At 42.7% G+C, this 23,504-nt stretch overlaps 2 long non-coding RNA genes across 3 annotated transcripts in view; one reads left to right on the top strand and one right to left on the bottom strand.

The window, feature by feature from the left end:
* LOC310833887 overlaps positions 1-23,504 on the top strand; it is a 45,448-nt gene that overhangs the window by 13,893 nt on the left and 8,051 nt on the right. Inside the window, exon 2 of one of the 2 annotated variants that reach the window (XR_014558986.1) lies at positions 8,825-8,901. This is a non-coding gene — a long non-coding RNA (uncharacterized lncRNA). Of the gene's footprint in view, positions 1-8,824; positions 8,902-19,933; positions 20,016-23,504 lie in introns of those variants that run through there. The other variant, XR_014558987.1, reaches the window with a different exon arrangement.
* Positions 14,491-23,269, bottom strand: LOC310833799. The gene is made up of 4 exons (XR_014558936.1): positions 23,185-23,269; positions 17,397-17,539; positions 16,459-16,520; positions 14,491-14,654 (listed from the first exon to the last, which is right to left on the bottom strand). It is a non-coding gene; the product is annotated as an uncharacterized lncRNA (long non-coding RNA).

Below are 23,504 nucleotides of genomic sequence, written 5' to 3'. Positions count from 1 at the left end.
CCCCTTGACATTGAAATATACGGCTCGGAGGCAAGACTGGAGCAAATACTGCCAGCCACTAAAAAGCTGGACAGAAAGGATAATGGAACACATTATCACATTCTTCTCTCATTCTTTGTGTGGCAGCTGATAATAAGGGAGGTGGGAGGAGACGAGGAGGGAGGAAAGTTAAGCTGTCAAAGACCTTCCGATTTTAAAGCTGTTTCTGCACCAAGTGAACTGCAGGAATAACTCTGCTAGACCCAACTACTCATACTGTCATCATTTTATGAAGAAGGAGCACATGAAATATTGTAGTGCTTGGCAAGGGCCCTTATTCCTCAGATATTCTGTGGAGGTTTGCAATGGAGAGCTTAAGGTATTTTCACACATCATGCTACCATAGGTGTCCTGGAGCATCGCGAACCCTATTTGAATACATGGTTGAATATGCAGGAACCTGTTCTCCAGTTCAACAGAAAGCTGTGCCAGAATATGGGATTACACCTTGCACCTACATTGCACCTTGACCTATATGAGCTCTTGGTGTCAAGAACATAAGCACGTATTAAATACCTGCTGGATCTTGCCCAGCATTTTGCTCGCATTGTGGCCGACCAGGTGTCTCTGGGAATCCCACAAGGGCCTGAGTTGCAACAGCACTTTCTCCCCCAGCAGTTTCCAACAACTGATATTCAGGAGAATGCTGCCTCTAACAGTGGAGACAGAACATTGCCATGACGGTTAGTAACTACTGACAGGCTATCCTATGAAGCAGAATCTTGGTGTTCCACTATTATAATGCAGATAAATAAATAGGAGTGTCAAAGGAGAGGCTATGCCTCTCTCAGTTGTGAATATTCTATTTTCATTGGCTTTATACATTGTTGCTATTTGGTAATAATTTATTTTGGTTAATCTATATGTAATCCATCATGGATTATAGTTAATCCTTCTATCCCTCCTCTCTCTCTCTCTGTATGTATATATATATGTGTGTGTGTGTGCGCGCACAGACACCATATATCTATCTAAATATCTCTATATAGATATAGATATAGATATAGATGATATAGATATAGATATATATAGGTATATATTGTGGTACCTCGGGTTAAGAACTTAATTCGTTCTGGAGGTCTGTTCTTAACCTGAAACTGTTCTTAACCTGAAGCACCACTTTAGTTAATGGGGCCTCCAGCTGCTGCTGTGCCGCCGGAGTGTGATTTCTGTTCTCAGCCTGAAGCTAAGTTCTTAACCCGAGGTACTATTTCTGGGTTAGCGGAGTCTGTAACCTGAAGCGTCTGTAGCCTGAGGTACCACTGTATATATATAGAAAGAGTTTCCCCAAATAAAACAGCAAAACATAAATAACAAGAATTTACTGCCTTCCCCAAGGAACTAGTTATCCACTGTAGTACATTGGTCCAATTTAGATAAAAACAATCACTATTTAAGTCAAGTCTGAGCAGTCATGTACCAAAGTACCCCTTTACCTAAGCGTCCATGAGTTTCTGGTGGTCCTCTTTCAATTAAGTAAAGTTATGATTCTTCAGAATCATATTTGGTGCCCAGATTTCTTGTCCCTTGTGCACCTTTGCAGACAATTTTTCTACCACAGAGCTCTCAATGTATATCTGAAAACACAAACAGATATTTCCTAAACAGTTTGCTGCTTGCTTGCTCAGTCACACAGCTCAGAGAACCCTAAGAACATAAGGGGAGGCCAAGGGGGAGTGTTAGGTGGGGCTGCTTACTCTCCCAGGGCTTCTCTGGTTTGACAAGAAGACAGAGAAGGAGGGACTGTTGGTGCCTGCAAACAGCAAGGGCAGCTGTCTAAGCTCGTTGGCGTCTGGGACCCTGCTGCCTACACACCATACAATTAAATATAAAGCACATTATTTGCCCCCAAAGAACCTTGGGAACTGCAGTTTACCCCTCACAGAGGTTGAATTCCCAGCACCCTAAATAAACCAGTTCCCAGGATTATTTGGAGGAAATGGCGTTTTACATGTGCTCTGAACGTGCTCTGTGTGTACACAGCCCCATATGTACTAGTTAGGCCCTTTGAGGAATGATTCAGGAGGCAGCATGCAATCACATGTGTAAAATACATTTGAGGTGGTGGTAAGGAAATTAAGCATCTGTTAAAAGAATATTAAAGCTGCATAGCTAACCAGATGGAGGTTAGGAAATTTGAAAGTTGAGGTTGGCTCATCCAGAATTAATTCGTCTTCCTAATACCTACAACACATTCCGTTTATCTTGGCATGCTTTTGCTCTCCCTACAGGAGCACTCACAGGCACAAAAATGGCTACATACTTCTTAATTAAAAGGGAGGAGGGAATAAAATCAGGCATGAGCTGTGCAGTCCCTAAGGGCCATGCTGAGGGGAGAACTGGTTTGACTGAGCTTGATAGGAACCAGTAGCCTGTCTGTTTACATCCTTGGGAAGCGCTCTTCACCAGCCAATCAGAAGTCATGTCCTTAGCCATGCCCACAATCACATGGGCTACTTCAGGGGAAGAACACATCCATCATTGGGCGTTTGTCCATTTGGGGCTTGCTTGGATGGCTTCTGGCCTATTGGAAGTGAGAAATGAATGCCTGCCCTCCCACTGCAAGAAAACAAGAGATGTGCCAAAAGTCATTATAAAAAATAATGGTGCTTTTTGATTGGGGAAGAAAAAAACCCAACTGAAACCAAATGAGTGATCTCGGCTTAGACCCAACATTTTGCTTTTTTGTTTGTTCCAAATCCACAGAGATATGTTAGTATCAGCACGAGCTGTTCCGCAAACAGCCTCACAAAACAGCATCAACATGTTGAGAGACCACCAGAAAAATCTCAGTTAATAATAGTGAAGTGCAATCTGCCATAAACATGGAGAAATGATTTTGCCTGCAGATTTTCATTTTTCATAGATGGACATAGATGGTAACTGGGTTTGAACATATAGATTAAAAAAAAACAACAACCCCTGCACAAGTAATATGTGTGCAGAAATGTGTTCAGTTGTGTGCGAGGTGAGATTGTTCCCATTTGACATAGGAGCATAACCGCCATTAAGTATTAACTAGACAGGTACTAGTAATAGCCCTTGTCAACACTTTCAAAGGAAATCAATATACAACATAAATGTAAAATTAAAAAGGTTCTTCCCTAGATAGCAATGTGTAACTTGGGCTGAACACTTAAAACGCCTCATAATAATCTGCATCCCTCTTTTTTCCACCATCCCTCTCCAGATACACAGAAGCACGGTTGGGTGCCCTTTCAAACGTTAGTTAATGCAACACATTGTAAAACCTTTGCGGCAATCTATATGTGCTGGCAGATGGTTGCTGCCAAGTATGGCTAAGAGGGACCACCTCCTCTCCTATTTTACAGAGGCGAATCCTCTGAATGAAGGAGTCTTCTGTGTGAGGGGCTGTTCAGACTGGGAACCATAAAAAGGAAGAGTGGGGTGCTCCTTGAGGTGGCCTATAGGTAAAGGTAAAGGGACCCCTGACCATTAGGTCCAGTCGCGACCGACTCTGGGGTTGCGGCGCTCATCTCGCTTTATTGGCTGAGGGAGCCGGCGTACAGCTTCCGGGTTATGTGGCCAGCATGACTAAGCCGCTTCTGGTGAACCAGAACAGCACGAAAACGCCATTTACCTTCCCGCCAGAGTGGTACCTATTTATCTACTTGCACTTTGATGTGCTTTCGAACTGCTAGGTTGGCAGGAGCAGGGACCGAGCAACAGGAGCTTACCCCGTCGTGGTGATTCGAACCGCCTACCTTCTGATCGGCAAGTCCTAGGCTCTGTGGTTTAACCCACAGCGCCACCCGCATCCCTTTGAGGTGGCCTACCTCAACACTAAATACTTAGGCAGCAAACTGAAAAGGCACAACGGTCACCTGATCATTGACTTCCCCACTATGGTAAGATGTGTTACATTTCTGTTCAATTTAAAGTGATAACGTCAAATTTTGCATTTCTACATATATACCTGCACATATAAGTTTAATGCAAATCTGTGTCTTCTTTTGCTGTCTCTTTTTGGTGATGTACTTCTTTTTGCGGGGAGGGGGCATTTGTTTGTGCAATGCGTAAGTGGCCATGCTCAGTGCAGCCTGTTTGCATAGCACACTGGTCTTTCTCTCCTCATACTGTGCAGTTTCACTTACCCATGTGGTATTACTTTTCTTTGGTGGAAACTCCATGCCAATCTACTGTGCAACTTGGTCCTATAGAACAGCGTTAATATCAATGAGAACACTAAAAGGAGGGCTATTTCCACCCCCCCTAAAAACCATTACTGAATTAGTTCTACTTTCCAGAATACTTTACCTATGAAATTATTTCCTGTTGCCACTTTCCCAGTTCAAATAGCAGCAATTTTGTTGATCACATGGCATGGCACACTGGCGCACTGTGCCCACCTTCACAATCTTCACATGTCTATGTGGCGATGGCATGTCCAGATGATGCCCTATGCATGTAAAAGCCTATTTCCACAGGCCAAAAATGAATGCTCAGCTCCCGGATTTTATCGGAGCATGTGGTTTTGGTCTATGCATGTCGGATTTTGTGTGCATAGTCCATAATTTGGATGTGATGTCCCTGGGTAGATGTCCAAGGATAACAGAGATACAGTGGCACAATGGATGGGAAGAATGTCTTCCTGTATGCAATGGCTGGGTTAGTATTGTCTAAAGTAGCCCCAGTTGGACGATCGGGCACAGGAACAAGGAAAACCAATAATTTCAGGGGTGAGTGTATGATTCAAAACAAAACTTAATGATATGTCGGGTGTAGGAGATACTATCCTCAGTCCTCTTGGTTCAGAGCAAAAATCAGAGCATGTTAATAAAGGGGTGAAGAGGTTGTTTTGCATATGACATACAAATGAATGAACATGGGCCTTTTGTTTTCAGAGATGAACTCATGCTGATGGTCAGGCAGCCAAAGAGTTAAGAAAAATACATTTTGTAATCGGAACAACACATTTTGACCCAAGTAACACAGTCTGTGGAGTAGTAGTTAAGGTGATCTAGCATTCTCAAAATGAAAGTGGATTTGAATACAGTGCTAGCACACAAAATAAAATTCATAGCAATGATCACATTCATATATTGCATTAATCTGTGTGAAAATAAATTGCAATTAGCATGGAATGAATAGCACATTATTAGCGTCTACTTTAATTAAAAGTACCATAGTGATGGATACATGTTTTTATGGGGTTTAAATTGATTTTTTTTCAAGACCTGCAGAGGGAGCTATTGTATTTATGCAGAAATCTTTTTAAACAGATTTTTTTTTCCTAAGGAGAGTAAGAGGGGTTTGTAAAGGAACATAAATCCACAACCGCCCCCCCTCCCAGTACCATGCCAGAGAACTCTTTCACATATATCAAGTATATGATATAAAGATTCTGTAGTCATATGTCACAACCATCTTAATCATATATATTTGGAACTAGATATTATTTGTAACCATGGTAAATGCAAAGTGGATAGCAGGATAAAGGATTTTGAAATTACTTTCAGGGACCTTTTAAATTTTGTTTTGCAAATTAGCACTAACTTCAGTTGTTATAGCTTTTCATTACCCATCAATTTTACCTGATCAGGTGTTTTTTTAGAGAAGGACTGTAGCTCATTGGTAGAGTACATCCTCTGCATGCAAAATATCCCAGTTCAATCACTGGCAGGGCTAGAAAAGTCCACTTTCTGATATCCTGGAGATATCTGATATTGATCAACCAGTGGTCTGAGTCTGGCCCTGGTATAAGAGAGCTTTCTACATTTCCTCAGGCAGGAGAAAACACCTTAATGAGCAATCAGAACAAATAATCAGCCGATATTCTTATCATGATAAGCAAATCATTAAAAGCAGAACTGACCCTAAAATACCTGGTCTGTGGGAGCTGCCAGCGTTAAAACAAACCATTTTTCTAACAGCCTCTCATACAGGTAAGAAGTGATGTGACCAGGAGCATATCTGATCACCTTTCACTTTTGGAACCTCATGGATTAGGTGCTCAGTCAATGCTCATCTCAATGCTCAGAGAACCCCACTGAAAACAATGCTCTCATCTAGACAGCATCTTCTATGCACAGCTACATGTCGGAGTCCTTTTGCTTACATTTTTTAATTTGCATTTTTGTTGATATCTGCAGTTCCTTGCCCTTTTAGGAAGGATATTTTAGTTTGGTTGGGGAACATGGGAGCAGAAAACTGACTGAATTTTCTCACCATGCCTGTTTGTGCAGCCACTATATGCTTGATATGCTAGTGAAATCCCTATACTTGTGATGGGGTTCTGTACCACCGTTTTGGCCATGACAAAAAGGCTTCCTCCCATGGCAGTTTAAAATAATTAAAATCGCAGTCCCATTAAAACTGCAAGAGCCAGGATGAAACAGAACCAAGCAGATGAAAGTGATCTGCAACAGGCAAGCCTAAAATAAACTAAAGACTGGTAGAATACCTGCCCATGTGAACAGGCTTTTTCAAAGAGAACACAGAGAGTGGTGTGAGTTTGTATTCCAAAAGAAGTCCCTTTGCTTATATTCTCAGGGCCAAATTAGTTGAGATGCTATTCACAGAATTGCTCACTGTGTGAATGGTGTCACACCTAATTTGGCCTTCAGGGCTCTGTCTGGAACTGAAGGGAGTTGCTCAGTCAGCCTGTCTATTGATATTTTTGTTTGCTGATATCCTGCAGTTCCTTGCCCTTTTAGGAAGGATATTTTAGTTTGGTTGGCAGTGGTGTAGCGTGGGGGGTGCAGGGGGGGCCGGCCGCACCGGGCGCAACATCTGGGGTTAGGGCAAATCCACAGGTTAGGGGGCGCAAATCCACAGGTTAGGGGGCGCAAATCCACGGGTTAGGGGGCGCAAATTACTTGCCTTGCCCCGGGTGCTTACAACCCACGCTACGCCGCTGTTGGTTGGGGAACATTGTAACTTGTTTAGTATTTTAAAGCTCTTACCAAGCACTGTATGGTTGGACGGGCTTTTCCAAAATCCTCTCAAACTATACTCTGTAGGCACCTTATTGAAGAATGTCTGGTGAATATCATGGTGATTGTAGAGGATAGGGAATTTGGTGATGTCTTGTTGCAGAAGAGTGCTTGAGTTCCGAGACAGTTCCTTAGTCAGAAAAGAACAGACTTGCTTTGCCCAATTTCACTTTTGATTTTAGTTCTACCCTAAGCAGGAGGGGCTCCCGTTGCTCGGTCCCTGCTCCTGCCAACCTAGCAGTTCGAAAGCACGTCAGAGTGCAAGTAGATAAATACGTACTGCTCTGGTAGGAAGGTAAACGGCATTTCCGTGCGCTGCTCTGGTTTGCCAGAAGCGGCTTAGTCATGCCGGCCACATGACCCGGAAGCTGTATGCCGGCTCCCTTGGCCAGTAAAGCGAGATGAGCACCACAACCCCAGAGTCGGCCACGACTGGACCTAGTGGTCAGGGGTCCCTTTACCTTTAAGCAGGAGGGTAACCCACTTGTCTCAGTTCCCAATGAAGTTCTGATCTTCTGCTAGTATAGTTTTTCAATGGTGATGAGGATAAATCACATTTCAGTAAAAGTTAGTGTGATGTGAGGGTCTGCTGGAGAGAGCAGTATGAGTAGTTGGAGAATTATGACAGTGTCAATTAAAAACATTGATCCGTAGAAGATGGGTAGATCATCAATAGGCAGAAGGTGGATCATACAAATGGAAGAAGAGCCCTGCTTACCTAGTCCAGTGTCCTGTTCTCACAGTGGCCAATCAGATGCCTACGGGAAACACACAAACAGGACATAAGCACAACAGCACTCTCCCCACTTGTGCTCCCTAGCAACTAGGTAAAAAAAAGGTAAAGAACCCCTGGACAGTTAAGTCCAGTCAAAGGTGACTAAGGGGTTGTGGCACTCATCTCGCTTTCAGGCCAAGGGAGCTGGCATTTGTCCACAGACAGCTTTCTGGGTCATGTGGCCAGCATGACTAAACCGCTTCTGGCACAACAGGACACTGTGATGGAAATCAGAGCACACAGAAACGCCGTTTACCTTCCCGCCACAGCGGTACCTATTTTTCTACTTGCACTGGAGTGCTTTCAAACTGCTAGGTTGGCAGGAGCTGGGACAGAGCAATGGGAGCTCACCCTGTCATGGGGATTCAAACCACTGACCTTCCAATAGGCAAGCACAAAAGGCTCAGTGGTTTAGACCACAGCGCCACCCGCATCCCCATCCCTAGCAACTAGTATTCGGAGGAATACAGCTTCCAATACTGGAGGAAGTACACAGACATTGTGGCTAGTCCCCATGGCTTTCCTTGTCCTCAATGAATTTGTCTACCTCCACCCCTTTAAAGCTATTCGAGTTGGTTGGTGGCCAGTGTTATGACTCCATCTTCCGATTATAAATTCCATAGTTTATCTATGTGATGTGTGAAGAAGTACTTCCTTTTGCCTGTCCTTAAACTTCAAGCCACTGTGGTCTAACACAGAGTGCGCAAGGCAGCTTCCTAACTTTTTTAATCCTAGCATAACAATCAAGGATACTGCACTATTACAACTCTATGCAATTAAATACCGTTTCCACCTAGTGCATTTCTCTTGCATTTGGAAACGCCGCTGGGGGTGGAATAATCTAATGGGACTTCAGCCCTTTGTCATGCCATCTAGAATTGTGGAGTGACAACAGCAGAACATTCTACTTCCTATAGAACCATCCTTAACATTTCTTTCAGTATTGTTTGTGTGAAATAAAATATTCTACCTGAACTTGAATTGCTTTTCATTTTCAGGAAAGGAGATGAATTTATAGTTCTTGCTCTAAACTTTTATCATCTTCTTTTTATAGGCTGGTGCCACCGGGATTGTACAAGTGGTGACATTAACTATTATAACCGTAGATGGAAAACAGAATTCAACATTTCGGTAATGACTGTACATTAGCATTTAATTTGTGATTTATCATTTGGGCTTTAGTGCTAAATCAGCTAATAATAATAACAATAATATTTAAAAAAAATCCCAATATGTCCATGTTAAATAAAAGAACTGTGCTTAGAAATAAAATGTCCTGAAGGATATTGGATTAGAAGGCACAGAGTTTATATTTAATTTCTTCCTATCAGTTGCTGCCTGTATAAACTCACAATATGTCTGGATCTACACAGATCTATGCAATTGGATAAAAATCTTAATATCCTATCTTAAATTTTTATCTGTTTGCAAGGATTAGCCCATTCCACTAATTCACGGAGGTCGGAATCTTAGCTATTCGGCTGTTCCTTACTTAAGACTGCATCCTAAGGGAAATCTTGTAGTATCAAATCCAATTGTAAACATTAGCAGTTAAACTGTACAGACTTGCTTCATTCCAGAAGAAAATGATATTGCATTAGGAAGCGAGCATTTCTTTTGCCAACTGCAATGAAATATATTTTCCTCATAAAAGGCCTAAATGGAAGACTGTCATCAAATTGCAGTGAGTGATGGGCTTGGGGTTCCTGGAGGAGTAACTATATTATGCAGAGACATGGTACTGCTGCCAAAACACCATTCCAATACTGAGTCCTCTCTTTCCTCCCCACCCAGGAAAATATATTATTGCTTACCTCATGCTGACATTTCGTCACTGCATGTTTCCTCCAAAACATTTACTTATTTAAGAAAACATATACCCTGTCTTCTTTTCATGATCACAGTGTTCATGATGGCTCCCAGCAAATTAGAAACCATTCCAAAATGTGTAATAAAAGTTCCATTTGGGGCCTGGAACAATCCAGAGTTTCCCAGAGTCAAAATATGAGAAACTATGATTTGCTCAAACCGTGATTCAATAAAACCAGGATCAATCTGTGGTGTTTATTTTTTTATTCTAGTTTGAACAAACCACAGTTTTCAATATTCAGATGTAACAAAAATCTGCAGTTTGTTCCCAACTGGAAATTGCAGCTAGTGTACAATGTGGCAGCCAGATTACTGAATGCATTTCACAAGTCTGAACATAAAACTCCAGTTCTGGCCCACCTGCACTGCTTCCTGGCCCAATTCATGGTGCTGGTTCTGACCTATAAAGACTTTCACAGCTTGGGATGCCAACACCCCACGGACTGCCTTTACCCAATGAACCTATCTGGACTCTAAGATCTAAGATCCAGTCCAAGAGGTAATTGGAGGGTGGTAATGGGAGAATGAGCCTTTTTCTATGGTACCCCCTGATTGTAGAATGCCATCTCCAAGGCAGGTCTCCTGGCACTGACTTTGTCATCTTTCTGGTACCAGGCAGGGGTGTTTTATTTTCCCAAGTATTTGGATAACACTGATGTCCAGGTGTCTAGTGGTTACTGGTGTTCATCCTTGTGGGTAGGTGTAGATATTTTGTGCTGCATTCCATGACATTCTTTTGAATGACACTCTTTGATCACGTTTGGACAACTGGTTTATTGAGCATTCATCCTGATTTGCGTGCAGGGAGGTCAGACTACATTAGCTATTCAGTGAGCATACATTCTGATTTGTTTGCAAGGAGGGTAGATGAGGTTGCATCAGCAGGGCTTTGTGAGTTGCATCCACAGCCATGCCACTTAACTGCAGCCATGGTGGAAGGAGCAGGACAGGACAACTGGATCTGATGCAGAGCAATTGCTGTGCTGCTTCCAGACTGCACAAGTAATTAGATCTGGGTTGAGTCCGATGTCATCACATAATAGCTGTCTCAGCCCCATGCTCCTTCCTTGAACTTCCCCATTTTAGGGCACTCCACTGGCCTCCACCCATGGAGATACTACTAGTAGATCTCCCTCTTGCCTCCTTCAGTTGGTGGAAGGGAGAAGCTAGCACCAACAGGCTGGTGCTTGCAGCATTCTTTGGGGGGCAGCTGCTAGCAGGCTGGCTTAGATGGGAGAGTTGGGCAGATCTCCATTCAATCCACCAACTTGACATAAGTGGGGGTTAGCAGTGGCGTAGCGTGGGTTGTCAGCACCCGGGGCAAGGCAAGTAATTTGCACCCCCTAACCCGTGGATTAGGGGCAGAGAGCTGCGAGTGCGAGCGCGCCCTCCCCAGATGTTGCACCCAGTGTGGCCGGCCCCCCCTGCACCCCCCACGCTACGCCACTGGGGGTTAGATTGCTGTGTTAATATTTTATATTTGCAATGTTTATTAAATTTCATACGCATTTTGTATTCTTGTAAATTCCTTTGGGGTGCCTATCGCACACACACGCACAGTCACACTAAGGAGAGGGAGGAATGTGCAAGCTAAACTGGACCACTGGAATAGCACAACCCTTGAATACGACCAAAGCTTGCTCATCCTAGAAAAGCAATGCTCCATAGAATTGTCTACCCTTATATGGGGAAGGAAAGGAATCTGATATTGATACAGCCACTTCCTGAGTCCACAGACTCCTTTGCCCAACAAAATGTGGCCAACTCATCAAGAGATTTGTGTTGACTCCCCATTATATTGCGATGAATTCAGATTTCATGGGAGAAAAAATACTCCCTATCTAGAACTACATAGTAGCAAACAGTAACATCTTTTCTTTCTTTTTTTCTTTTTTTAGGAAATCAGTTTCAGTGCTCAGGTTGTTTGGTCATTTAAAATACCTGGGGAATTGAGGAGTAGCCTTTCGACAGCTCTGAGCTTCCCTTCAAGTGGTGTATGCAGATGAGTGCCCCCTTGATGTGTAACAAGAGGGCTCTGCATCTTTTTTAATAGCAACCCTGATGGTAAGACATGCCCTGAATAGCAAAACATACTTAACTACAGTAACTAAATCCATATACTAATAACTCTCCATGATGCAGAGTATTTAGCAGATGTTTTCTTTCTTTCTTCAGCACATGAAGGTCTGATTCCAATGTCTACTTTGACGTTGCTGCTTTCATTAGGAGTTGTATTGAAGCGGTTGTGTTTGTTTGTAAAGGTATTGGGTTGTATGGCTCTGATGTTGTTGTTACACTGTAAAATGCCCTGTGGCCTTTTGCCAAATGGCGGCACGTAAATTTCTAAATAAAATCTGCCCTCCCCCATCGTTTTTCTAGGTGCAAAAGGCTAGGGAAAATGTAACAACTGAAATGGTATTGCTCAGTAGGGGTGCACAAATGTAATTGAGAAACAAAATTGACACACCTCCGTTGGTTGGAATGTGGACTCCTTCATTCCCACCCCCACCCCCTTTTGCTTTTGTTTTTTCACGCTTCTTTTATCCAGTGCACCTGAAATTTGTAATATGCAAATATTGTCTGGTCAACAACATATGAAATTCCAGATTTCCCAGATCTGTGTGAAGGTGCGTGAAATCAGTGTTACCACTTCAGTGCTGGAGGGCATAGGTGCCAAATCTAGATTGGGATCCCTTGGCCCCCTCCCCCAATAATTTTCATCTGGGAGCACAGCCCCCTCAATTATGGCTTCCCCCACCCACCTGCATTCCTGCCTCCTCCTGGCTGCCTCCCCACAGCCAAGTACCGCCCTCCGTTTCCAGCTTGCCTCCAGGATGAGGAAGGAAAGCATAGCGGTTGTGGCAGGCGCATGCAAGTGTGTGGTGTGTGCAAGTCTGTCCTCCACCTGGCTGCCCAGCCTTCCTTCCCCTGCTCGCCTGCTCCCTCCCTCTCTCTGTATGGCTTACTTTGATTGGTTACTTCTAAGTAAATACGTCTAGAACTGCAATGTAGATTTAGGATGACAATCCTAATCACCCTTGGTACGGGGTAAATGCCATCGAGCTCCACAAGATTTACTTCAGAGTAAGACTGTGTTTCTTGAGTTTGCCATGCGTCGGTATGAATGCTTGTCTAATATCCTCCTGCCAGTGCTGGAGTGCTTTCCCTACTTTCCACTTGCACCAAAGTGATAAAAATCCTTTCCAAGGGAAACTTTCCCCCTCGCTGGCACTTAGGCACCAGTGTGGTGTAGTGATTAAGAGCGGTGGAGTCGTAATCTGGGGAACCGGGTTCGCTTCCCCGCTCCTCCACATGCAGCTGCTGGGTGACCTTGGGCCAGTCACACTTCTTTGAAGTCTCTCAGCCCCATTCACCTCACAGAGTGTTTGTTGTGGGGGAGGAAGGGAAAGGAGAATGTTAGCCGCTTTGAGACTCCTTAGGGTAGTAATAAAGCGGGATATCAAATCCAAACTCTTCTTCTCTTCTTCTTCACCAGGCCCAGGTACTCCAGAGATCTTGGAGGTGACCCTGTTTACATTTTTACCTTTTTTTGATGCTCTGATTCATTTGTCTACATAATTAGGTGTGGTTGGGTTTTTTTAAGCAACAATTTTATCTCGTTTTCAATGTTTGCTAAGCCACAACTATGACTTTTAATCAGAAAGTGTATTATAAATACATTTTAAAAATAAAATCTATGTGAATAGGACTCCTTGGGAGAAAATCTTGTTTGGGGTTCCAAAATCTACACTCAGTTTAAATACCCCCCCCCCCCGGCCCTCTGTGGAACTGTGCTCCTTAGCCATAATAGCTCTGAGATCCATAAAGGAAGCATTTCCTTAAGAATGCAAGTACACATTACCATAATTTTCTGATGTAACAAAGACGAATTCAGAAAGAGGTATCTCTCCACCTGGCTGCTGTGCTGGGAGCATTCAAACTGCATCGTTATATGATCATTTGCATAAAGGTGAAATCACTGCACTGTAAGAATTTGTAAAGGCACTACAATTATGATTGTGTAGATGTGGCTGTCAGCATTTTCGGGATCACTCACTATGCGACCTAACATCTGGAAGTGATGAGTGCTCTCGAACTCTGCAGGCTTCACTGGGAATTGAATGTAGTTTTGAGTACACTTGCCCCCACCCAGAAATTGGTCAACACCTTGCAAGGTTGGGCCCTGTGCAGCATTGACACTATCAACGTTATTCTATACCAGCCGCAAATGATGTTACCTACCAAGCTGAATTCAGCTCGTCTCAGCCATGTAAGGTAGCCTTTTCGGACGATAATAAACTTGTTTTCGATTCCTACCCAGAACTGAAAAAGAAATGCAGGGTTGTTAAGCAGCTGCAATATAGGTGCTGATGGTCTGCACTCAACTTAGGATTGTGGAGTTGGAAAAGGGGCCATAGGGTCATCTAGTCCAACTCGCTGCAATGCAGGAATCACAGGTAGCAATTGGTGTAAATGAAAGTTGTGCAGGCTTGTTCTATACCTGTGTTGTAGCATATTAAGTTTTCTTTCGATATTCAGAAGTTAGGATACAATTCCCCTCCCCCACTTCTCTCCTTCCTTTCCCCCTTATTCTTTCGGAGGAATTGCCACTGGCTACAGAAGAGTCATGTATGACTATCTGAAATTCCAAGCCTCAAATTTCCCGCAGCAAATGGGACAACACTGGAACACACCATTTAAGGACAGCATAATAAGACACAATATTTGTGAAAAAAGCATTTTAGATTACTTTTTTTCCCATAAGCTTCTGCAGACAGGTTTTTTTGGTGTGTGTGCAGCTTCACACACTCCATGGAAATACAGCATTTCATGAGACGTTTAATCCTTAACTGTGTATTTAATGAGTTTCATACAATGAACACTTAATATTATTTTAGTTTTGTGTCAACACAAAGCACATTGGTTTGTTTTCACAAGATATAAAATCTTGCCGTCCTCCCATATCGGATCCTCCTGCAAGATAATTGACCACAATGCGAGTTACAGCCAGAAGCCTAAAATCAACGTTGAGGGCAAATAATGAAAGGAAATGTCAAATATTTCACAATAGTGCTTTCATATAATAAGAATGCTCATAAAGGACCCAAGCCTGTTGAATTATTTGGAATTTGTCTGCTGACTTGAGTAGTTTTTTTTGTCAGCCTCAAGAGGAGAACTGAGCTATGTTGGTCCAGTTAGTCATCTTGGCTGTAATCCAAGACTCGAAAGATACAGTGCAAGTAGACCCAGACAAGCTTTTCATTCGGTGGTCTTCTATGCCAACCACAAACCTCTTTTTAGCGCTCCCCCCCCATGTTAGCAGTCTGCTTGTCAGTTCAGTGGGGGAAGGTATTCTGGTTGTGTGAATGAAATTTTGAGGCTGAGCCTTCCTGATATTGTTGGACTACAACGACCATCAGCCATGCCCATTGTCCATGCTGACTGGCAGGGGTGGAGGAAGGGGGGTGCAGTGGGGGCAGATTGCCCTGGGTGTCCTTGCTGAGGGGGGTGACATTGGCGGCATTCCCCCTTTCCCCTTCGTTTTGACAGCTGGGAGAGGCTTGGGAGTAGCGGGCGTACAGTGCGCAGAATGTCCGCCATCGGTGGCTTGCTCTGTCTATTAGGGTGTCTCTCTCTGCCCCGGCTGCAGGGCATGCGGCTACCCTGCGCCTGGGAGGGCACCCTCCACCCCCCTCAAGAGCGCCCCCGCCCTGGGCAGCATGGGCATATGTTCCACTGCTGCTGACTGGGGCTGATGGAAGTTGGGAGTCCACAATATGGTGGCAGATTAAGCCCTCCCAACTCTAGAAAGATGCTTGGTATAGCGCTTGGTATTTGTGGCCAATTGGTGTACCCCAAATTCAAGGCTATCAATAGCATATCTACCATTACCAGTTTAACCAGAATACGGGTGACACCATTTGGCCATTGTATATGCTGGGCATTTTCCTTTTTTTATATTAAAAAAAATCATTTTTATTAAGTTTCCCATTTTAACAATCCAATCAAATCACATTGAATGTTCCAAATTATACAAATACATATCAAATAGTCCAAATATTCTGCCTAAATTATAATTTTTTTTGTTGGGGCTTCCCATGCTTCATATTTTTTTTGGGGGGGGCTCTGATCATGTTATATCTCTGCTGCCTTGAATAGTCTTTCCAATAGTTCCTTTAAAATTTGCTGGGCATTTTCCATTCCATTATATCAAGGCTGAACAATATATGAGGCAGGCACTTCTGTGGTGCAATTAAACTGACTGAAGCTAATACAGAGCTTATACCAGCAAATACTAGTTAGACCCTATCCTTCCTGGTCCACCATCGCTACCACGAATCTGGGTCAAAGTGAATTTTATAAGGTTGTGATACCTGAGCTGCACATGCTCAGTGATGTTTTTCTTTTAGAGGCCCAGAGGGTGTTTTTCTCACTTTCTAGTGATTGCTGTGAATATGAGAACAAGCTGGAAAGAACTGAACCTTACCTTGATCAGCATGGCTCAGGTCAGTGAAATATTATTTGCTGACTAGATACATTCTGTCAAGTGTTTGTGGTTTGTTTGATTTTAAAGCGCCGAGTTTCTTCTTCCATAGAAAATATACATTTTGTGGTATTCTGAACTCTGACACCACCCCCCCCCCCCACTTATGGGTGTTTGTGGTTTAGGTGAGTAGGTTGAGCAGCATTCCTTGGCTTCTCAGCTTTCCCCCACCTGAAGATAAGCAGGTCTTTAGTCCTTGTAGAACTTGAGATACGATGCAAAAATTCAAACTTCATTACCTTAATTTGATTTCTGAGAAACCAGCCTGCACCCACCTTTCAGCATTTTCAGCCAGTCAATGAAGTCCTAGCTATGCCTGACGTGTAAGGAAGCATATCTTCCCAAGCGAAGGCTAGAGTTGAAACACCCATTGCTGGAGCCTAAATCATTCAAAGTTATATTTTGAGTTAATAGGGTATTTCCTATGCATTATGATGGTGAGTTAGCCATGAGAAAATAGCATCTCATTTATTCAGAACTTTGATTATGTGCATGTTTTTGGTTGTCTGGCAACTATTCAGATTTGGCTTTTGGTTTTGAGACAAAAATGGAAGGGTCTCATTCTGGTACAGGGAGAGAAACAAAATAACACAAATCATGCTCAATCAAAGGGTAGGTGTTGATTTTGTAAATAAGGAGAGATTTGTCTGTATAACCACAATACATAGTTCCAAACTTCCCTCAAAACCACTGGTTGGGAGGCATTCATTTTGTCATACGCATTAATTCAGTCGGCACATTACAATGTTAAACTAAATGACATTATTACAAAGCTGTGCTAAGAAGTGTTGACAGGTCCATATGGTAATTTTACAATGTATAATGAACACAGATTCCTTTCTTGCAGAAATTTATAGTTCAAATCTATACCCAGGATATCCAGTTTTATTTCCAGAAACTTAAATTGACTTATTACGATGTAGTGAATGTATAAATTAGTTCCAGTAGTTAAACTGAAACATTTCCCTACAGACTCAATTAGATTCATTAATCTATGGTGTAGACCTGTAAACGGTCCATTGTTCTTTCTCCACTCCCCAAAATGTCAAAAACTATTTCCCAAAGTATAAAATATTTTTCTTCCAAAATTATTTTAAATGGAAATAATTGCTAAATATTTTTAAATCCCAGACCCACACATTTCTAATTGCATCACCCATTTTTTCTTTTCCACTAGAAGAGGGGGGGGGGGGGGACTTTAGCTAGCTCTTGCCTGATAATTTAGTGGGATGCTGGCTTGTTTCAGTGTTCCATTAAACTTCAGGTGTACCATCTTCTCTCTCTTTTTAAGGATCAATTTCCACGTGCACTGCGAGGAATAAATCAGCTGGAAAAGACTCCTGCTGTTTTCATAACCTGCGGCATATATATCGTTACAAACCTTGGCATGTGATTGGACAGAGGTAACAGGAAGGCAAAGGGATTAGCCCATCGCAAGACTGGGAAGAGTCTGAGTTTAGGGAAAGCTGCTTTGCACATTTTAGCGTTCTTTCCACTTCCACGAATGAGGGGAAAATACAGGAGTGCAAACAATTTTGCAAAAGTAGGGAGCCAGAAGATTTCTTAGGAGCCATATAGGTGAAAAATCCTGCTTCCTGTAGTAGAAAGTCAGATTCCGTTTTCTAGGGTACGAGTAGCTAGTGGGTGCCTGGATTTCTACATCCCTGTTATAAACTATATCTCAAATCTTCGTTGTTGTTTAGTCGTTTATTCGTGTCTGACTCTTCGTGACCCCATGGACCAGAGCACGCCAGGCACTCCTGTCTTTCACTGCCTCCAGCAGTTTGGTCAAACTCATGCTGGTAGCTTCGAGAACACTATACAACCATCTCGTCCTCTGTCGTCCCCTTCTCCTTGTGCCCTCCATCTTTCCCAACATCAGGGTCTTTTCCAGGGAGTCTTCTCTTCTCATGAGGTGGCCAAAGTATTGGAGCCTCAGCTTCAGGATCTGTCCTTCCAGTGAGCACTCAGAGCTGATTTCCTTAAAAATGGATAGGTTTCTCAAATTTATTTTCACTTTATCACAATCTTATTCCCTGATGTTTTCAAGGAGTCAATTCACGTCTCCCAACTTTGTAGATTTCAGCAGGGGTGGGCAATCAGCACAGTGTAAGTGGATGAATGTGTTTAAAATTCCACATTTGGGCAATCCCTTTATACGGCCAACCAAAATGTCACAGAATCATATGCAAGCTTTTAAGCTTTCCAGAGCTCTTCAACAGGCTAGATGGCAAGCAAAAGGAAAAATAAAAAGGGTGGGGAGGAGAATACATATATTTGGCTGGTGGTGCGACCACCTCTGTCTGCATTTTGTAAGGGGCTTATGATGAAGTGAGGGAGGAGGCAACAAACATTCAAAAGGGTGTGTGTGTTTTAGATGCTGCTCAGATATCAGGTTGCCTAGAGGTGTCTTAAGAAGCAGAAACATACAATAATGATTCCCCTTTCTATGCAAAAACAAGAACCAGCCATTCTTTTTTTAAAAACAAAAAACTAGTATGACCTTAAATTAATCTCTATCTTTGTGAATACAAGAACAATTTGTTGTTTTCCAGTTGTCCAATTCCAAACTTGTGTGTATCACTTAAGAATGGCAGACAAGCCTGGGTAACAGCTGGTTTTTGTGTTAATGTAGCTAGAGGGACAGTTGTTACATGTATGTATCTTTCTGCTTTAACGATATGTAGCCCGATACCTGAATAGCACCTAATACAGCCCCATTTTTTTTTATAAAAAAGAACATTATTTTCACAATTAATGTGTAGTACATACATCAGCTATGAAAACAGCCCCATTTGAATGTTAGTTGCCTCGTCGTACAAAATTCCGACAGAGATAGCTTCACCCACCCATACCTTTTCATATTTGCTTACCATCTAGCAGATTAAGAGTTCTGAAGAAATCAGAAGCTTAACAAACAAATGTCCCAATGTGATGGCTTCAGTTCCAGCTTGCTCACCCTCATCCATCTGGGTAACACTTCCTTCTTCAGAAGTTAGGCATCCTTTGTGAGATGAGTAGATAGCAAAGAGGTGGAAGATACTGTAACCTGCATACTAGTGACACTTCAGTCCAAATCTTCAGAGGAATTATCCTAGTGGTTGCTGCAGCCAATATCCATCAGCTCTTAGTTTACCCATTACAATTTGCTCATAGGAACATACACTTAATAACGATGATGATGATGATTAAATAAATAAATAATTTTTATTATTTATACCCAACCCATCTGGCTGGGTTGCCCAAGACACTTTAGGCTCTCTAAGTACCAATTGAGCCAACTCTTAGAAATTTATTTGTCTTTAATAATTTGTAGCCTGGTTTTATTTGAATTTCTTGAAAGCAAATCTTACCAGGTTTAGTTCTCACCATGCCTAAGACTTATCCTATGCACACTTGGGAATAAACCCAATTGCACAGCAGCGTTAATTGCTGAGTAGACAAGACTGGGCTACATGGCTCCCCCTTAAAAATGTATGCAAAGATGTTTCTGCACTTATTTTTTCAAATTCTTGGTTCTAATGCTCCCTGCAAAACAGTTCATATTTATCTCAAGTATTTTCCAGATTACTTGCCTTAGCAGTTTCTCCCGCAATCTCCCCATTGTAACTTTCAAGCAGACTCTGCAAATAAGAAGCCTCAGCATGTGAATATTGACTTTCTTTCTGTATCCACTAGGCAGATACAGGCATGAAGAACATACCGTGAGATGAGATGACTCAGAGTTTCAGATGCTGTATTAATGTTTTCCAGTTGGAGTGAACTCTCTCCATTGTTATTTTAATCCACATATCTATTCATCTAAATATTTAAGACTGTGATCCTATAAACAGTGAGTAAGCCCTGTTGAACTTAATACACTTTTTTTTAAAAAAAGTAGATATGTATAGGACTGTGTTGGTGTAAGTGTACTTCTTAAAATTGGAGTAATAGGACAGGCCACTAAACCAACCTTCCACAACCTGGTTCCCTCTGACTTGGTGGCTTCCATAGGCATCCTCTCATGCCAAAGATTGTGGGTGCCCACAATGTAACACAGAAGTGTGACATCACACACACAGGCCCTCCTTCGTGTGCCTCCTCCTTGAGAGGTCCAGAGGGTGGCAACACGAGAACAGGCTTTCTCTGCAGTGGCTCCCTGTCTGTGGAATGCTCTCTCCAGGAAAGTTCACCTGGCACCTTCACTATACACTTTTAGGTGCCAGGCAAAAATGTTCCTTTTTAACCAGGCCTTTGGTTGATCTGATTTACATCCTATGCCCTTTTAAATTATTTTTTTTTTGGCGGGCTATTGGGTTGTTTTTATTTTTATTATGGATTTTGTGGTTCTATATCTTGATTTTATTCTGTGAACCGCCCTGAGACACCTGGGTATAGAGCGATATATAAATCCAATTAATAATAATAATAATAATAATAATAATAATAATAATAAAATAAAAAGTGGTTTTTTTTCTTTAAAATGATTAGGGAGTCCTCTCATTTTGACTCAAGAAAACCACCATTTTATAGTTCAAATCGGGGAAAATAAATACAGTAAATGGACAAAAGTACAAAGATTCACAAAATGTTTAGGGATATGCGGACCCCTGTGTTCCCCCAGAAAAAAACCACTGATAATAATACATGTGGTGTGTATGAGGTCACACACACCAGACAGCAGTGGCAGCAACACTTCTTCCTCCCTCCCCCTCACATATCAGGAGGTGGTGGTGAGGCAGAGGCGGACAAGGCGGCTGGTGGCAGTGGCTCTTTCCCTTCCGCCCTCACGGACCAGGAGGTGACGGTGGTGGAGGAGCAAGCAGAGACAGACATGGCAGCTCTTTTTCACATGAAGAGATGGAGACAGAGGCTCCCACAAATAAATTATTATGGATGCCGAGGCACTTACAGCCCCCTAGAGTTGGCACCAGGGATTAAAAGGTAGCCCCACATAGAGCATGCTGTTGTGATCCAAAATGGGTGTAACAAGGGTGTGTGCTATTGTGGTCAAATCAGACATCTCAAGGAATGGGCGTAGCTGATGTGCTAGATTTAGCTGTGCGAATGCACTCCTCTCCACCACCACAGGGCTGAGTCCAGGAGCAAGTCCAAGATAAAAGGAACAATGGTATTTCCGGGTGGAATAGATATGAAGGAGATAAAGAGAACAAAGTTATAAGTTCAGAAATCTATGGCCAACCAGAGATCGTTCATTAATGTCAAGATTCAAGACTCAGACTTCAGAGTACCAATGTGTAGAAGATGCATAATTACTGGGTGATCATAAAGCACCTCTGCACCTCTCTTTTACGTTTCACATATAGAAACGCACAGCCCAGGGCAGGCTTGCTTGAACCTCTTACCTCCTCCATTTTTAAATATAAGATGCCCAGTATTTTACATTTTGGCATCCCTGGGCAAAAGCTTCAACCAGGTTCGAGTATGTAAGACTCCACACCTGAAGTTTTTGTTATCTGCATAAATGGGGACATGTATCAAAGGAAGAAATTCATTTTCACTTTGAGCTTAGCTGGGATTTGAATCCTACTCATTTTCTATGTATTGCTCTACATCTTGTTTCTTCTCTTACCAAAGCTCTCGTCCTGAATATAAACTACTGCTAAGCAATCACACTCTGATTCGTTTCATTAACCCACAATTTATGAAATTTGAGATACAGAATTTATGTTGCTATTTTTCAGGATATTGTGCTTTGTAGTTGTCACCTGGGGAATTTCCGGCGCTTTTTCTGCCCTTTTGCCATTTTCTGACAACTTTCTTTGCTTAGCAGTTAAAGCTGCATTGAACAATAAAGATCTTAAAGATCTGAGTAAGCAGGCATAGGATTGTAGGGCAGGGGCCACATACACTGGTGATTTTACAATAGGGGTAGTAATAATTGATCAGCAATGAAACAGCAGCAACATCATCATCTACTCTTACCAGCTTGTTTTGCCTTTTTGACTGGTGCAGTCAACATTTTATGGGGACTGCTTTGGTGCTGACACAATCATTGCTACACCACATTTAACAAGGTACAGTGGTACCTCAGGTTACAGACGCTCTGCTAACCCAGAAATAGTACCTCAGGTTAAGAACTTTGTTTCAGGATGAGAACAGAAATTGTGTGGCGGCAGTGCAGCGGCAGCAGGAGGTCCCATTAGCTAAAGTGGTACCTCAGGTTAAGAACAGTTTCAGGTTAAGAACGGACCTCTGGAACGAATTAAGTTCTTAACCCGAGTTACCACTGTACAAATATTATCGCCTATGCACTTCTTCCAGATATATAACCATGCCATCAATGCACAAGAAGCAGAAATACCTCAGAGTTGCACTCCATACTAACATTATCTAGTACACCAACAGCAAGCAAATGGAGAGCAATGGTATCAATAGCAATTACAGTACAGTGGTACCTCAGGTTAAGTACTTAATTCGTTCCGAAGGTCCGTACTTAACCTGAAACTATTCTTAACCTGAAGCACCACTTTAGCTAATGGGGCCTCCTCCTGCTGCTGCACTGCCGCCACGCAATTTCTGTTCTCACCCTGAAGCAAAGCTCTTAACCTGAAGCACTATTTCTGGGTTAGCGGAGTCTGTAACCTGAAGCGTAGGTAACCTGAGGTACCACTGTAATTGTAATTCCAGGGGTAATACAACTGAAGAGGAAAATTACACGAAGATAGTGACATACTAAAAGCATTGGTTTGAAGGAACATCACACAGCAACTTTGCTGAAGCTAAGTGGGTCTGGATCTGGTCAGTTCCTCGATGAGACATCACCAGGGAATCCCAGAGACACTATCTTGCCATCATGGAAGAATGATACATGATACAAAAGTCAAGTGTGTATATAAAGATCTTAGAAGAGCCTTGAAAAGAATAAGAAAATTAGAAAGCCCAAGTGGTTCAATGAACTGCCCCAAAATGCATTCTGACTGGTTGATGTGTGTCCATCCTGTCACCAGCTTTCATAATGGATGCCTGTCCTGTCACCAGCTTTCATGATGGATGCCTACCTATTCCTTTGGGTGTGTGGTTGTTGCAGATCTTCACAATCACCACCAGTGGGTGGCCAGAATGCACATGGCCAGGTGACTGTTGGGGAAATTTCCCTGGCCACCTAGGTAGCTGGCTGGAGTTCCTGCCTTTTAAATTGGCCAATGAGAGTCCTGCTCTGGAGGGTGTGCCTCACTGTATGAAATGCCATTGGCTGCCTGGCTGCCTCGGCAGCTTTGTCAGACCACATAGAAAGCATATCAGGTCACATGAGGCACGGTAAATGGAGTTGCCCTCGAGATCTTTAAGGCTTGTCAAAGGATTGGGGGAGGGCAGGACA

This window comes from Podarcis gaigeae (genome assembly GCF_964106915.1).
Source record: "Podarcis gaigeae genome assembly, chromosome: 1".
Classification (NCBI taxonomy): domain Eukaryota; kingdom Metazoa; phylum Chordata; class Lepidosauria; order Squamata; family Lacertidae; genus Podarcis; species Podarcis gaigeae.
Note: the sequence above shows the minus strand (reverse complement) of the source record. Positions and strands in the feature narration are given on the sequence as shown.